Raw genomic sequence first — 18,363 nt, 5'->3', positions numbered from 1 at the left:
AAGTGTTTAAGTAGGTACATTAAATCACTTTATAGAGTAAACAACAACTATAACACAAAGAGCTACGTCTCTCAGTCCTCGGTGATGGAGGAGTGTACATATCCTCTCCTTGGGTGTGTAGTGTCCGGCGCGTGTTATGATGCTTAGTGTGTAGAGGAGTCTGGACACTGAGGTACATGTGATTTTCACCTTTTTTTTGGGGGGGCTGAGACGTGGGGGGGTGAGACGTGGGGGGGGGTGAGACGTGGGTGGGGTGAGATGGGGGTGAGACGGTGGGGGGGGTGAGACGTGGGGGTGAGGGGGTGAGACGTGGGGGTGAGACGTGGGGTGAGACGAGGGGTGAGACGGGGAGGGTGAGACGTCGGGGTGGAGGGAAACTGTGTTGAGAAAGCTGAAGCACACACACACACACACACACGAGACCTCAACCATCCAACACACATAAAACAGAACATCAGCCACCGCCACTCCCTAAAAAGCTCGGGGCTCACTACCGCAGCCATAAACCACAAATAAACCGGCAAATCCAATAAGACACCCAAATGGACCTTGGGAGCTCAACTTAAGGAACTCTCTCATGCTCTAATAGACGTAATCATTCAAATCGCCGTAACTGGGAATGTGTGTGAGTGACGAGGAATGACAGGCGATCCATGTTCCAGTAACCGTAAATGGCTCATGTTATTGGAGCTGTTTTGGTAAATATCCCATCACTGTATATAATACCTTAACGAGATATCCTTCAGGGAATAAAATTATGAATGAATGACTTCATCACCATAGTAAGTAATCGTTCTCTCTTAATTGTATATGTTAAGTTCGTCACTGATTCCCGGACTCCAACCATCCATGACTCTTCACACAGACGTAAGGTAAACACTGCTCTATCTTTCCTACCGACAGTCAACATACAAACATATGACACATTTATGTGGCGCATACATATAACTCTATATGTATAATGAACAAGAATGAATAACATAACAAAACCCCGACAGGTTCCCGAGACACGAGGGCAAGAGAGAGACTCGACTCAGCAGTCTGAACCCAGAGATTATGGTACAAAGTGTCCAGGAGGAGGGAGTTGATACATACTGTACATGTTGACATATCAAGTAAGACACATGTAAGCATGACTGTATCTTCCTCAGTATATCACAAGAAGTTAAGCTTTTAGAAACTGTGGATGACTCTGTGTGAAGAAGACTCCCGGTGTCTGCCAATACAGAGGAACAAGTACAGCCATATCTCCCCGGCATCAACTGACAGCCTCCATCACTTTCCTCTCCACAACAAATGGAGAAAATATTAATGACAGACTTGTAATGATCCGTTTGTTAATAAAGATCTTTAGTAATGGTTTTCTCAAGTAAACAAGACACAGGTCGCTGGTCGATAGTGAATGATGACCTCAAGTATAAATAGGTGTTTGTAAAGTCCGTGTACAGTATAAAATGTTACTAACTTCAGTTCAATCTGTAAAATGCAATAGAGAGGCAATTTATTCAAGATTTAACACCAACAAATTAATTAATTTATTCTAATTTCTTTCTTTTTATTTCTCGACAGTCAACCTTACACTATACGTAATGGCTTCAAAATTGTATTATGTTTTGTATCCGTAATGATGATGGGTGTGTTGAGAATTAAACCCTAAGATTACCGTTGTTAAAACTTGAATAAATTGTCTCTGCATTTTACAGGTTGTTTTTATCTCGTATTGAAATGATCTTATTAACATTTTACATTGTACACGGACTTTCTAAACACCCTGGACCTCGGGGATGGTCGTCTTCACCATTTATATAGATACTGTATATATGAATGGCCCTTAAACACCCGCTTTATTGAAATACCAGATTATTGTATGAAAGAATAGAGAAACCTAACGTAATTTAACATAAACCAAACCTAACCTAACCAAACATTTCAGCCCCTTAAGGAATTCTCCGATCTTATACTAATCTAACCTAACCTAATCTAACCTAACCTAACCTAACCTAACCTAACCTAACCTAACCTAACCTAACCTAACCTAACCTAACCTAACCTAACCTAACCTAACCTGAGCTTATCTAATTTATGTCGAACAAATATTAATTTAAAAAGTACGTGGACAAGAATGGTCCAAACTAATGTAAATAACTTATACTACGATTTCCATATTGAGTTTGAGGGTTCGGGTGTTGAGTAGTGGCTCGCATACAGTGAGGGAGGGAACCACTAGTGAGGAGTATACTAAGTCCCTGTAGCCGAAGATATGGACAAGAGAGAAGAAAACACGGTGGCTGTACGAGAATGAAGTGTTGCATCAGGTGACCAACTACGACGCTGCCACACACACACACACACACACACACACACACACACACACACTGTAAACTTAAATGTTCAATTGTTACTCACTAGTCTCTATAACGCAGCCACTGTGTTTACCAGATGTAATGAACAAACCCGATAACTCCCACCAGCTACTATGAAGTTAAACATATAATGGCTAACACTACCGATATGTTTAGTGTTTCTTCTATACGAGACTTTGTTTATTTCCATATATGTTTGTTTACGTCACATTGTTTGTTATTGTTGGTAGAGAAAGACTTTTACTGACTATAAACAACAATAATCAAATAGATCAGTAACGTGAAATATTGAAGGTGACTGTATATAAAGATTCTTGAAAGCAAACTGGTGGCCATATTGAAGAGAAATTATATAAATGACAATCCCTTCATGACAGTAACCTTGTGTAAGTTGGCTCCGAGACTAGTAACACCCAACCAACGTTACGGTGGAAGAAGAGAAGCTTTTGAGTGAGCTACCGAGAAAATGGCAGCCACTCTAAACATTACAATTAGGATGTTAACTTTATCGCTGATGAGACTAACATAACATAAGGCTTAGAACAAGAGGAGAAGAAACGTTTAAGGATTCGTTCAGTTGTAAGGCGGAGTGGGACGGTTTTTGTCGGCTGCTTTACTGTATTTAATGTTGTGTTTAACGAGGTAGTGAGAGGCTACCAGTGAAAGTGTTGATGTTTTATTAATGAGTGTTGGAAGAGCTAGCAGCTGGAGGGTGCTTTAGGCGGACGGTGCAGTGGCGCTGTACTGTAGAGTGGACGCGGCGACAACTTTACCAAACATGTAAACACGTCTTGAAAAATACGTAAGACAAAAAATATTTATCCGAACCCCCCCAAATACTGTTTCTTAGAGAACAAAGAAAGATGGGGAAATGGTGCTTAATGTTTGAGACGGTGTGAGGCATCGTCCTGCCACACACCCGTGAGTGACCGACCAGGCAGACGAGGGAGAGCACCAGGCAGACACCAGCGGGCTGACTGATATACTGTGTGAGTGTCTGTATCACGTAGCTCCTTTGTAGACAAAATATGACGAGGATGAAAAGTGTGGAGAAGCAGTGATAGTAACGGGAGCAATAAGAGGGTCCAACACCTTGGGGATAATGCGTAAGGTAAGAAAACAAAACAGGAATATTTTTGCCAATTTAAACAAATTTGATATTAAAAGAAGATGCAATGTGTCAACTTATTATTAATGCTTCCACTTACTCTCTAGACTCATCACTGACAGTGTAAGTCATACCCACACTTGACAGTCTCGTATAATAATAAATATCCTCCCCTCACCTACCGTGCCGTAATGTCCTCCTATAAACGTAACGATAAATAATCTCTACACACCTCTCCTTGTGGCAACTAATCACCCAGGTCTTGGTGATGCGGGTTAATGGTCCCCAGATCTAACAGGACGGAACCTTATATGTATACCATGATAACTGGCACGGGCCCACTAGCCTTGTGTTCCATTACGAGTGACACCCGTGAGGTAAACACACCGAGTGATTGAAGGATAGGCTAAGGCTTACTAGGACCAGGGCCTGCTAGAACTAGGGTCTGTTTGGGGGACTACACCACACCTTCCTGCACCACACCTTCCTGCACCACACCTTCCTGCACCACACCTTCCTGCACCACACCTTCCTGCACCACACCTTCCTGCACCACACCTTCCTGCACCACCACACCTTCCTGCACCACACCTTCCTGCACCACACCTTCCTACACCACACCTTCCCCACACCACACCTTCCTGCACCACACCTTCCTGCACCACACCTTCCTGCACCACACCTTCCTGCACCACACCTTCCTGCACCACACCTAACACTCTCTCTCTCTCTCATTATGCTGTACAATCATTACATCTCCCATACTCCTCTTTATCTTCTATTTGCTCTTACATTTCATCCTTCTCTCTCCGCTCCCCCTCCTCCTCCTCCTCCTCCTCTGCTCCTGTTCCTCCTGCTCCTGCTCCTGCTCCTGCTCCTGCTCCACCTCACCTGTGTGGCAGGACAGGACTGACCTATACCTATTGTATACATAATGACCCTAAATACCGCTCCTGATCCTCTTCCACTACATTTGGTTAGGAATGAAATTAGTGTGTGTGTGTGTGTGTGTGTGTGTGTGTGTGTGTGTGTGTGTGTGTGTGTGTGTGTGTGTGTGTGAAATATATAAAGGAAAGTTGCCAGGTAAGACACAGGTATCATTATAAGGCAGGTAAGATATTTTTTCATTGTTTCATCTTTATTTTAGTGAACGTTATATATTACTTCAGATATAAACCTAATTTGGGTAATAACAACGTAAATCGGTCTTAAGGTAACGTGTATGAGGATGAAAGGTGAATAACTATTCTATTGGATTAATAATTACTAGTATCTATAGTAAACTTAAAACTATTAAACACTATACACAGTTTTTAGAACCAAATGTCACCCTAAACGTTCACAGTTAACAAAATATTCAGGTTTTTGGGCCATGAACACATTGTTAACTTCACCTGCACACAGTCTGGCTACCTGAGACGACTCCCAACACGGTAAAACATTGCTCAATACAAACTCAATACTGACCCACTGATAAGTTTCTAAAGGGGTCTAAGGGTCTGTGCGCCGTGGGCTGACTTCCGGGAATAGTGGGGGTTAATGTCTTACGGCTGGTCAATGTTATACATATATCATTATGTTAATATTTTTCATGTACAGATGTGAACTTAAAGGATAACTACCTAACTACCTAACTACCTTACTTTCACACAATTTTAGTCCACACCTTAGTTACATGAAGTGAAAGTTTGTGTGTCCCGAGGCAGGTTCAGACTTGATGTATTAGTTTAGGCTACAGGCAACAGGCTACAGGCTACAGGCTACAGGCTACAGGCTACAGGTGGGGTCAAGTGTAGAAGTAAAATTTACCCTTTTTGTCAAGGTTTAATAATGAGTATATTACATTACTGGAACTTGGGATATTGTTGTTATAAGCTAAACGACTTATTATATACATTATACCATTAATATATAAACCCGATTAACTATTAAAACAAGGAGTACCTTTATCCACACTATATAAACTAGGACATATAAATTAAATATAAACCCTAATATATCACTTTATATTACAGTTAACCAATATGTAAATTTAACTCAGAAAAAGTTTAATTATTGAAATATAAAAAATCAATGTATCATTAGAGTGTGGGGGGGAACCATACCCAGGTGGTCTTTAATGCTTGGGTGGGTCGCTTTGATAGGCTATCTTCCTTTAAAAAAAAATCTTCAGGTAAATTTAATAAGACATTTGAGGTTAGAGAAGCGTGGTCAGAGTCGATATGCTTGGTTAGGCTTAATTTGACAAGGTGGAGATGTTGGTATGTGGAGGGAGGGGAGGGGTACTGCGGCAACACTGAGTCTGCAGTAACTAAGGATTTCTTTCATCTCCTCAGGCATCAGGACTCAGGCATCAGGACTCAGGCATTAAGACTCGGGCATCAGGACTCAGGCATCAGGACTCGGGCATTAGGACTCGGGCATCAGGACTCAGGCATCAGGACTCGGGCATCAAGACTCGGGCATCAAGACTCAGGTATCAAGACTCGGGCATCAGGACTCAAGCATCAGGACTCAGGCATCAAGACTCAGGCATCAGGACTCAGGCATCAAGACTCAGGCATTAGGACTCGGGCATCAGGAAGCAGTGAGAGTGGATCTGGTTCCTTGAGTTATTCACCTAACTGGACATGTGAGAACAGATTAAGTTAAGGTACAACGATGGAAGCCATAGACTAGTCAGAATCTCTCATTACTATATCTTCACTACACACCTAACCTCGCCTAGCCTAGCCTAGCCTAACCTAGCCTAGCCTAACCTAATGTAATTGATCGCGTAAGTAATTTAATTTTAGTATAAGCGCAAAGAAAGGTTAAGAAATTTATGTAACACAAAAACGTTATGACATAAGTTGTGAAAGATAAAAAAAATATATAAATATAAATTATCTTAATATATTAGTGAAGCAAAATAACCAAATTTACATATTTAAAAAATATAATAAAAAGTGAAGAGAAAGATCAAAAGGTATAGATATTAATATTTTCAATACACGAGGCAGAAAGAATTTAAATTGTGTACAAAATTCTCTGAAATGCTTTAAAAAACATTAAAGATTTTAGATAACAATATACTTCTATTGTGGATAATAACCAAAGGCCACTACGACAAATTCTTCAATGAAAGTTAAGTTTAATATAAATCGGTGTATATAAACTAGTGGCGATAATTATTGTATATAGGTTAAAGTACATCAAGCGATAGAGTTGTTAGGTTAGATTAGGTTAGGTTAGGTTAGGTTAGGTTAGGTTAGGTTAGGTTAAGTTAGGTTAGGTTCGGTATAAATTTGTATTATAATGAACATGTCCATAAAGGTTTCTATATTCCACACCTTTCAGGGTTGTTTCATATACTGGATGACTGGTCAAATAGGTCCAGTCCTAATGAACCCAGTCCTAATGAATCCAGTCCTAATGAACCCAGTCCTAATGAACCCAGTCCTAATGAACCCAGTCCTAATGAACCCAGTCCTAATGGGTCCCAATCCTAAATTATGTGAACTGAAGCTCATGTGAACTGGAGCGACTCACTGCTGGGGGTCACTCAGCACTAAACTCCACTATGGGGTCACTCAGCACTAAACTCCACTATGGGGGTCACTCAGCACTAAACTCCACTATGGGGGTCACTCAGCACTAAACTCCACTATGGGGGTCACTCAGCACTAAACTCCACTATGGGGGTCACTCAGCACTAAACTCCACTATGGGGGTCACTCAGCACTAAACTCCACTATGGGGGTCACTCAGCACTAAACTCCACTATGCGGGTCACTCAGCACTAAACTCCACTATGGGGGTCACTCAGCACTAAGGTCCAGTATGGTGAGGCTCTAATCCCTTACACCAGGTATGTAAAACAATCTAGAAAGGTGACTACAAATTCCTCAGTTGGAGTATTACTTTACAACGTGGCTGCTGAGGTAAATGTAAGAAAGATAAAGATAATAATTAAGAAATGAAAGAAATTTGTTAAAACTGACGCCAGACAAGTGTACAATGAGGAAGGGAAGGATTGAAGATGCCATTGCGAACACTTAACACATTAATTTGCATCTTTAATTGATCAAGAAGAGCAAAGAGGCAGTTGTTAACGTAATCATTAAGTACAAAGGTTAATATATATATATTAGTCCAGTAATGTAAATCGTCATAATTCATAACTTAAATGATGCCATCAAGCACATTACAACACACCCTTTACCTGTGAACATTGTTAGTTAAAAGGTATTCTAAAATGACAAATTCCTAAGGTCTATAATGCTCATTTTCCTTTGATGTATACGTAAATTATTAGCCTTAAGTAGTGTTTATCATAATAAGTATCAAACTTTGGCTACTATTATGTAGTCAGTACCATAGAGTTAAATATTTCGTGTTATCATTAAAGAGAGTCGAATTATGTGACCAAACCCCTTGTAATTATCGTCATTAATTTGTTAACGAAGAGAACAAATAGTGAAGACATTATTTAACAACTATTTGGTATTAATTATATATAATAATAATAAAATAATAATAACAACAACTCTTCACAACTGATTATAATATGGTTGAGGAATAACATTTTTGTTCCTTCCTCCTCCCCAGTCACCCCTCCTCCCCAGTCACCCCTCCTCCCCAGTCACCCCTTCTCCCCAGTCACCCCTCCTCCCCAGTCACCCCCTCCTCCCAGTCCACCCCTCCTCCCCAGTCACCCCTCCTCCCCAGTCACCCCTCCTCCCCAGTCACCCCTCCACCCCAGTCACCCCTCACTGGTGTGTACACAAAACATGACAAGTTTGTTGTCAGTTCCTACACCAAATAAGCCACCGCCTTGACTCCGGGGCTCATATGGCTGCTCACAATAGTTGTTAGGTAATCATTAAGTACAAAGTCCAAAATAATATCATCCTCATGTAAATTATCGTTATTTTTTCATATCTTTTTTCTGCCTCAACTACATCACAAACATTTTTACCTATTAACACTCAATAGTTTGGATTACCCCACCAAATTCCTAGTAATATTATCTTAGTTCTCGTAATTGTATACGTCATCAACATTGTACTTTTGCCTGTAGTGAAGTGTACACACCTGTTGTAGTGAAGTGTACACACCTGTTGTAGTGAAGTGTACACACCTGTTGTAGTGAAGTGTACACACCTGTTGTAGTGAAGTGTACACACCTGTTGTAGTGAAGTGTACACACCTGTTGTAGTGAAGTGTACACACCTGTTGTAGTGAAGTGTACACACCTGTTGTAGTGAAAGTGTACACACCTGTTGTAGTAGAGTGCTTTTACACCTGTTGTAGTGAAGTGTACACACCTGTTGCTGTAGTGAGTGTACACACCTGTTGTAGTAAGTGTACACACCTGTTGTAGTAAGTGTACACACACTGTTGTGAAGTGTACACACCTGTTGTAGTGAAGTGTACACACCTGTTGTAGTAGAGTGCTTTTGCACCTGTTTGTGAGTGAAGTGTACACACCTGTTGTAGTGAAGTGTACACACCTGTTGTAGTGAAGTGTACACACCTGTTGTAGTGAAGTGTACACCTGTTGTAGTGAAGTGTACACACCTGTTGTATTGAAGTGTACACACCTGTTGTGGTGAAGTGTACACACCTGTTGTAGTGAAGTGTACACACCTGTTGTAGTGAAGTGTAGACACCTGTTGTAGTGAAGTGTACACACCTGTTGGCCTCACCTATTTGTAGTAAGTGTACACACCTGTTGTAGTAAGTGTACGTAGTGAAGTGTACACACCTGTTGTGTGAAGTGTACACACCTGTGTAGTGAAGTGTACGTTGTAAGTGTCTTGTTGTAGTGAAGTGTACACACTGTTTGTAGTGAAGTGCTGTGTTGTAGTGAAGTGTACACACCTGTTGTAGTGAAGTGTACACACCTGTTGTAGTGAAGTGTACACACCTGTTGTAGTGAAGTGTACACACCTGTTGTAGTGAAGTGTACACACCTGTTGTAGTGAAGTGTACACACCTGTTGTAGTGAAGTGTACACGCCTGTTGTAGTGAAGTGTACACACCTGTTGTAGTGAAGTGTACACACCTGTTGTAGTGAAGTGTACACACCTGTTGTAGTGAAGTGTAGACACCTGTTGTAGTGAAGTGTACACACCTGTTGTAGTGAAGTGTACACACCTGTTGTAGTGAAGTGTACACACCTGTTGTTACGTCCAGTGTTTTGTTTACATGTATACATTCTTAGTGGGGTGTTTACTAGGTGTGGCCCATTGTTTGTGTACATCAGTGTGTCAACTAAAGTATACAAGGTGTGTCCTGTGTGTAGGTCTTACTGGTGGTATGTACTGTTGACGTACATGTGTACATTCCTACCGTTGCAGTACACATAATGTGACCTACGGCTTCAGCACAGGGCAATTGATACTGTTCCTTTTTCAGTGCTATACTTGTTGTTGTTGTTGTTGTTGTTGTGTTGTTGTTGTTGTGTTGTTGTTGTTGTTGTGTTGTTGTTGGTGTTGGTGTTGTTGTTGGTGGTGTTGTTGTTGTTGTTGGTGGTGGTGGTGGTGGTGTTGTTGTTGTTGGTGGTGTTGTTGTTGCTGTTGTTGTTGTTGGTGGTGGTGTTGGTGATGTTGTTGTTGTTGTTGTTGTTGTTGTTGTTGTTGTTGTTGTATTCATGCTAAGTGTGTTTTCATCATAATAATAAACATTACAGGATAAGTTTTACAGAGTATTTAAAGACTTGTTCCCTGTTACTGTAGTTTGCCACCTCGTTATGTAGGTCACAAGGCTTCTTTAAAGCTGTTATATACTGTCGCTACACACTGACCTATCACTGTATAGGTCAATGATAATCTCCCGGGCATATGGTCACGAGGGCATTGTTGACATCCCGTACACGTAGTCTCCTGCCAGTCGCGTGAGTAAAAAAAAATAACGTTTCTTATGGACTTTCCACTATTATTACGATATGCTGTTATATGTAAAGATAAATAGTACTGTATAACGTAATATATAAAGTTATATCTCTTAAATTGATATGAGAAATATTATTGTGTTTCTTAATTTACCTGGAAAAGATGATAAAATGGGTGTAAGATACTTCATTAGATCACCTGTTATACCTGTGTGATACCTGAGTATAAACCAGTGTCGTATAAGACTGATTATCGTGAAGTGAGTGATACTTTTGTCTCCTCCCCGTTGTCTCGCCCGCCAGTAGGTGTACGAGGTGTAATGAATAGATACCCATTACAACTGCACATAAACACAGGCGTATTACTACATATATCTCCTGGTGTTTCAGATGCATGGTAAACAAACACTTTAAGATGCATCACCAGTTACGAGAGGTTGTACCACACTGAGTTTCTGTCTCTTTGATAAACTCTGCTTTTTAGGGTTACAAAACATCATCTAAGTGCAGTATTTTTATTCTATTTTATTTTATATTCATCCTGGTTACTGAAACTGCACAGCACCTTTCACCTGGGCTCTGTTCTACTAACACAAAGGCGTTTCCACTGCGCTGGCGAATTTCCCCTCAACGATTCCAATTTACAGATCGTTCTCAACACTCAAGAATCCACATAAACACCAAAACATTTCACTAAAGTGGGAGATTTTTCACTGATTATCGTCCATCCCATTAATTATAAAATGATATAAATACACATTAGTGACTAAACACACACACAATAACACTGCTTTTCCTTTATCCGTTTGCATCAAGAATAAACACAGTGATTTCCAGGGAATTCTCAGTCTTCGTCAAACAGAGACACACACACGCCCCCCCACCACTACAAAACACCCCCACTGACGGCATGGACAGCCATTATAATATTTTGTACACTTGACAGACACTAGTTACTGACGAACACATTGTCTTAAACCATCACCTCAAATCCGACTATTGTTAGGCACTGGATTGGGTCAGGACGTGAGAGAGAAGACTACAGCGTTCCGAACACGGTGGTGGCAAGAGGCCGAATGAGGATGCTGCAGCAACTGGCTGTGAGAGCGAGGGAGAGTGTGGGAGAGCGGGAGCCCTACTGCCTGGTGGGGGGAGCGGGGAGGGTAGGAGCTAGCAGACCCGGGAGAGAGGAGTGGGAGCCAGTGAGGCAGAGGGGGAAGAGATAGGGTGGAGCCGGAGCAGAGGTGTGTGTGATGTTCGGCGCTGTCCTCTGTGTGTGTGTGTGTGTGTGTGGTGCTGTCCTCTGTGTGTGTGTGTGTGTGTGTGTGATGGTCGGTGCTCCTCTGTGTGTGTGTGTGTGTGTGTGTGTGTGATGGTCGGTGCTGTCCTCTGTGTGTGTGTGTGTGTGTGTGATGGTCGGTGCTGTCCTCTGTGTGTGTGTGTGTGTGTGTGTGTGATGGTCGGTGCTGTCCTCTGTGTGTGTGTGTGTGTGTGTGTGTGTGTGTGATGGTCGGTGCTGTCCTCTGTGTGTGTGTGTGTGTGTGTGATGGTCGGTGCTGTCCTCTGTGTGTGTGTGTGTGTGTGTGTGTGTGTGTGATGGTCGGTGCTGTCCTCTGTGTGTGTGTGTGTGTGTGTGATGGTCGGTGCTGTCCTCTGTGTGTGTGTGTGTGTGTGTGTGTGTGTGTGTGTGGACGGTGGCCAGCAAGCAGGGAGGAAAGTTATCTTAACAAGCGGGACTCTGAATGACTACAATGGCCGGGGGTTGAGAGGAATGCCAAGAGACCAACACATCTTGACTGTTCCTACCCTGACGACTGACTCTCTCTCTCTCTCTCTCTCTCTCTCAGGCAGGGAAAGTGTGAGGTATTATATGGACGGGAGAGACAGAGACAGAGAGAGAGAGAGAGAGAGAGAGAGAGAGACAGAGAACGAGAGACACAGAGCCACAAGGGGTCAAGATAACACATCAGTACGTGCTTGGTGAGAGTGTAAGGAAGACGTCATATTATCTAGTGAGGCAGAAAACAATAGAAGTAACCAATCTCCACTTCACGGAGACAGAGGCATTGTTCCACTATTGTTAGTCTGTCTCTCATCAGTACAGGTAAGAGGCAAAGAAAAAAAAGACAATGATGAAGAAATGTCAAGTATTTTATGGTTGATTGAGTTTAAATAATTTGACTCTGATGGCAGGAGACTCGAGGGTTATGTCGATATTTTTATTAGTTTTGATTTTGACGATTGTTATTGTTGTATTGTTATTGATGTTATTGCTGTTGTTATTGTTGTTGTTATTGTTATTGTTGTTACTGTTATTTTTTTTATTGTTGTTACTGTTTTTATGTTATTGTTGCTATTGTTGTTATTTTTTTTGTTGTTATTGTTGTTGTTAGTAGTAATAGGATTATATAATTATTTTTATCATTATTATTATCATTCATTCACTCTTTCATATGATATTAAAACAGCATGAAGAACGATAAGAGTTTGTTAATAAAGATGAGGAAGACTGAATAAAGATACAGATGAGTGAACAACAATTAGCAAGAGTTCAAAAATAAGGAGGATGTACAATAAGGAATAAACACGGGAAATAGAGCAAAATCAACAAGAACAGATAATTAAGAGGAAGAGACAGAGAGCTGGTAAGAACGTGAGGGAGAGTGAGTAAATGGAGGAGGGGGAGATAATTAATAAAACAAAGGGGAATGACTGGATGAAAGATTAAGATAGACAGATGGATAATAATTCAGGGTGTGTGTGACAGATGGTGATAATAGATTAATGATAGAAATGTTTAGCTCTGTCTACAGGAAGATCTAAAAAAAAATTCGAATGGTCTGAAAAATGGCAGATGAAATTCAATGTGGACAAATGTAAAGTACTCAGTATAGGAGATGTAAACAGGGAAACCAGATACCAGATGAACAACGATGTTATTGAGAAATCCGACTGCGACAGAGATTTAGGAGTAATGATAAGTAGGAACCTTAAGCCAAGTAAACAATGTGTTTTTGCTCGTAACAAGGCTAATAAAGTACTTGGGTTCATACAAACGAGTGTTAGTTACAAGACTAGCGAGGTCATCCTAAAACTATATCTTGAGCTTGTGAGACCTCACTTGGATTACGCAGTTCAGTTCTGGTCACCGTATTACAGAATGGATATAGAATCCTTGGAAAGAATCCAGAGGAGAATGACAAGACTAATCCCGGGCATTAGGAACCTCGAGTACAGAGACAGGTTAAAGCATCTTAATTTGCATTCCCTCGAGAGACGTAGAGCGAGGGGCGATATGATAGAGGTGTATAAATGGAAGTCAGGGTTAAACAAAGGGGACATTACAAAGGTACTCAAACTATCCAACCAGGAGCGAACTCGTAACATTGGTTTTAAATTAGACAAATTTAGATTTAGGCGCGAAATAAGTAAACACTGGTTTGGAAACAGAGTAGTGGATGAATGGAACAAGTTACCAGATATCCCCATTAACTCGAATACGCTGGATAGCTTCAAACATAGGTTGGATGATTATATAAGCAATAGGGGTTGGATGTAAATGGGACTGCCCAGTATGGGCCAATAGGCCCGCTGCAGTTTCCTCCATTCTTATGTTCTTATGTATTAGTGGTGGTGGTGGTGCTGGTAACAGTGATAGTGTATTAGTGGTAGTGGTGGTGGTGGTGGTGGTAGTGGTGGTAACAGTGAGAGTGTATTAGGTGGTAGTGGTGGTGGTGGTGGTGGTGGTGGTGGTGGTGGTGGTGGTGGTGGTGGTGGTAAACAGTGACAGTGTATTAGTGGTAGTAGTGGTGGTGGTGGTAACAGTGATAGTGTATTAGTGGTAGTGGTGGTGGTGGTGGTGGTAACAGTGATCGTAATGAACAGAAACAGAGTGAAAGAGAATTGAATTATTATCTCTTGGAAGTAAATGACCAAATATATTTTCAGTTAAATTATTATGACCATGTATATTTTATACTTTTGGTTCAGCTAAAAGATGAAGAACAATAACAAGAAGAAGTTAAGTAGTTTTGAGGGAATACAACGTTATACGTGGTAAAGTTTTCCTTCCTCCTCCTCCTCCTCCTCCCCCTCTTTCTCTTCCTTCTCCTCCTCCTCTTGCTCCTCCTCCTCTCGCTCCTCCTCCTCCTCTTTCCTCCTCCTCCTCTCTCCTCCTCCTCTTGTTCCTCCTCCTCTCCTCCTCCTCCCTCCTCTCGCTCCTCCTCTCTCCTCCTCTTGTTCCTCCTCCTCTCCTCCTCCTCCTCCTCCTCCTCTCCCTCCTCCCTTGTTCCTCCTCCTCCTCCGCTCCTCCTCCTCCTCCTCCTCCTCCTCCTCCTCGCTCCTCCTCCTCCTCCTCTCGCTCCTCCTCCTCCTCCTCCTCCTCTCGCTCCTCCTCCTCCTCCTCCTCCTCCTCGGTTATTCCTGGAGGCTGGCGTGGCTTAAAATAGAACCATCGTTTAAAGTTTACTTATGAGAGCCGTAGGAGAAGTTGTAATAGATGGAGACTCAAACTGTGTTGGAGATTTGTTGGAGACGAAGGTGTGTTGGAGATTTGTTGGAGATATTGGTGTGGTAATGTATGTATGTAGCAAAGAGGGTGGAGATGGTCTTTCTTTATTTGGAGATTTGTTGGAGACGAAGGTGTGTTGGAGATTAAGACATATCTTGCTGACTCACTGTACCTAGGAGACAAGAGTGGGAGATACAAACAGGGGTAGAGGTTAGGTTAGGTTAGGTTAGGTTAGGTTAGGTACACAATATACTGAAGTTGACAATACACTCATGAAAAGTGTCTCACAGATTAATGAGACACTTGTACAGTTTAAGTGCATCATTAGAGACTCTTGGTCCTGAGAAACAAGAGGAAACGTAGGAGATGCAGTACTTGGAGACGCTAGTAGGAGGAGGAGATTGCCGTGTTGGAGATTAATGGAGACATTAACGCCACAGGAAATTAAAATCGTCTCGCAAGATTTCACTGTGAAGAGTCGTAAGAGTCGTAAGAGATAGTTACTGTTGCTGGAGAGAGACAGAGCTACAGGGGTGAAGAGATCTTAGGTATGTTGGAGATATTACTGAGGCTATAGGAGATTGAAGATGCTTTGGAGATTTCACCATGAGATGTGACAGAGACGAAAGAGACAGTTTGAGACGGTAGTGAGGGAAGAGACCACAGTTATTATGGTGTGTCTCTCGCTGGAGTGGGGAAGCCTTGGAGATATAACTGGCAGACGGGAGATCATTGGAGACTCTCGTAGTTAAGTAGACCGGTGATGTTTTGGATATATTTGGAGACTTCATAAGCTTAGGAGACAGAGACAGAAGGTGTCTAAGAGATAACAACTGAGCCATGAGACTGCATAGGTGATATTATCGCTAGTAGTGTAGTAGGAGACTCCGCCGTGTGTCGAAGAAGAAAGAAGTCTTGGAGATCATTGGAGACTGGGATAGTACTGGAGATATTTATACGGCTGAATATTTTTGTGACAAATACCGGGTAAACAAGACGAAAGATATTTTATGTCGGAATTTTTTAGGAAATGAAGATTTAAATCACACAGGAGACATTGTTGGAGACAGCAGTTGGAGAATCCACGATGAAGAGTGTAAGAGGCTGTGCTGTCGAACTGGGAGACGGAGAGGTGTTTTGGAGGGGGGCTGAGAGACGGGAGGCATTTTGGAGGCGGCCTGGGAGATGGGAGGCATTTTGGAGACGGGTTGGGAGGTACTTAGCCAGCTTTAGCGAGGCGGCGGAGCGGGGGAGGAGGTTCAGAAGAACGTGGGTGTGGGAAGTGAGATTACCAGACTGAGTCCAAGGTAGTAATTGAAGGTTTCAAATGGAGAGGGAAGTGAGAGGGAAGAGGAGGAAGGAAAGAAGAGAAGTGAGAGGGAAAAGGGGGAAGGGAAGAAGAGAAGCGAGAGGGGAGGGAAGGAAGGTAGTGAGAAGGATGGAAGAAGAGGAGTGAGAGGGGAGGGAAGAAGGGGAGTGAGAGGGGAGGGAAGAAGGGGAGTGAGAGGGGAGGGAAGGGGCGTGAGAAGGAAGAGGGTAGACGAGAAGATGGAATGAGACCAGATGGAAAGGAACACACACACACGAGGACAAACGGAGGTAGAGACACACAGATAACGAAACAAATAGAGAAAAAGTGAAAAATAACTATAAAAACTATAAAATATTTATTGCTATTTAAACACATATATGAAATACTAACTATGAGACACGAGGGATAAACAGCCGAGTTCACATAATAAGTTAGTTAATGTTTTGTCTACCTAGTCAATAAAGATATATATCAGAGAGTTACTATGTATGTACAATTTGTCCCTATTGTAGACGGTAATAATTGGGATCTTACTGTCAATACTAAACTGATAATGTTTTATGTGCGTCGATACACCTCAATTGTTTTAGATGTTTGTGGAAAAAAATATTATGGGAATAATAGTCATAACTTGTAAACATAAGGGAAATATTGGATATCTCTCTCTCTCTCTCTCTCTGTTTCTCTCTCTCTCTGTTTCTCTCTCTCTCTCTTTGTTTCTCTCTCTCTGTCTCTCTCTCTCTCTCTGTTTCTCTCTCTCTCTCTCTCTCTCTCTCTCTCTCGGTTAGAATATATAGACTTAAGACAAGGAAAGAATTGAATACTGAACAATAGTTGACCCGTGATGACCCAAACACGAAACACGTCCGTCGTTCAATATACCAAAGACGACAGTTGCATGACGCATGACTGACAGTAACCGTATGACGCATGACTGACATTGACCATATGACGCATGACGCACAATGCTCGGATGAAATAAATCAGCTATTTTTTTCCTTTTTTTTCCTTACTCATCTTTTATCTTTCTATCAAATCTATCTCGTTTTTTTCTTTCTTGTATATATATCTTCGTTTATTTCTTTGAATCATAATTTATTTGTGAATTATTTCATATTATGGTATTTATCTCACCTTGTATTTTGTGATGTATGAGTCTTATAAACTTTAGATATGTTTAATTAATAATACTTTTTACTTCAACTTTTGCTTTGGGTTTCCATCGTTATTTTGTTAATTATCCTCTAAGTCTCCGTCTATTATTGAATTCTTTTGTTTTATCATATTTATCTATCATTTCTTTCCTCATTTTAATATTTTTGGCTCTATTTTACGTAACACTGAGAGCGGTGGCCACAGGAGGTGTTCTGGGCACAGGCAATATGAACCAATCTGTTGCGGCGTCAGCTGAGAGGCTTCCCAACCTACTCAATTAGTTCACTCGACTGGTGGGAGAAGACAAGAGGCTGTAACGATGGGGAGAATATTACAGAGAGAAAAAGAGTAATTAAGGAAAATAATCAGAAGTAATCGAGAAAAAACCGCAACAAGAACAAAAAGTAGGAAAGGTAAAGAAATGAAGAAAACAAGAAAACTACAAAAAAAAAGAAAACCAGAAGAGAAATAAAGACGGAATAAAGAAAGTACAATACATAAACTAAATCAATTCATAATGAGAGATATACAAGGAAATATAAAGAAAATGGAACAAAAATCTGTAGGAAAATAAAATAATGACATCAGAGGAAGAATGAAGAATAACTAAAGAAAAAAATGAATAGAAAATAAATAACTAAAAAGAATAAAAAGATAAAAACAAAGAATAATGAAGAAAATATAAATAAAGGTAATAATAATAATAAAAATAATAATAATAATAATAAAATCAAAGATAAGAAATACTGAAAAAATAGAAAAGTAAATAAAAAAATAAAAAATAAGAAAATCACCACAAAAATAACCAAACATGTAACGTATACCAGAAAGACGCAACAATAACAAATTAAAAACTAAAGAATAACACAAAAACAAGAGAAAATCAAGAAGAAAAGAAACGGATTATCGGACGAATACGAGAGAAAGACGATAAAGAATAATGATCCAGGTCCTCGATGTAACATGACCCGGATTGAGACGTAAGGGGTAAAAGTCAGATCCGCCATAGATCCAACTAGTTTTATTGAGTTGCTCGCG

General features: G+C 41.0%; 1 long non-coding RNA gene across 1 annotated transcript in view; it reads right to left on the bottom strand.

Annotated features, from left to right (window-relative positions):
- Positions 1 to 11,512, bottom strand: part of LOC121858953 — a 100,606-nt gene extending 89,094 nt beyond the window's left edge. Inside the window, exon 1 of the long non-coding RNA XR_006087584.1 lies at positions 11,334 to 11,512. This is a non-coding gene — a long non-coding RNA (uncharacterized LOC121858953). The remainder of the gene's footprint in view (positions 1 to 11,333) is intronic.
- Positions 11,513 to 18,363: the final 6,851 nt, after the last annotated feature.

This window comes from Homarus americanus, unplaced genomic scaffold, assembly GCF_018991925.1.
Source record: "Homarus americanus isolate GMGI-L3 unplaced genomic scaffold, GMGI_Hamer_2.0 scaffold8226, whole genome shotgun sequence".
Classification (NCBI taxonomy): domain Eukaryota; kingdom Metazoa; phylum Arthropoda; class Malacostraca; order Decapoda; family Nephropidae; genus Homarus; species Homarus americanus.
The sequence above is the reverse complement of the archived record's forward strand: the minus strand, read 5'-3'. Positions and strand labels throughout refer to the sequence as shown.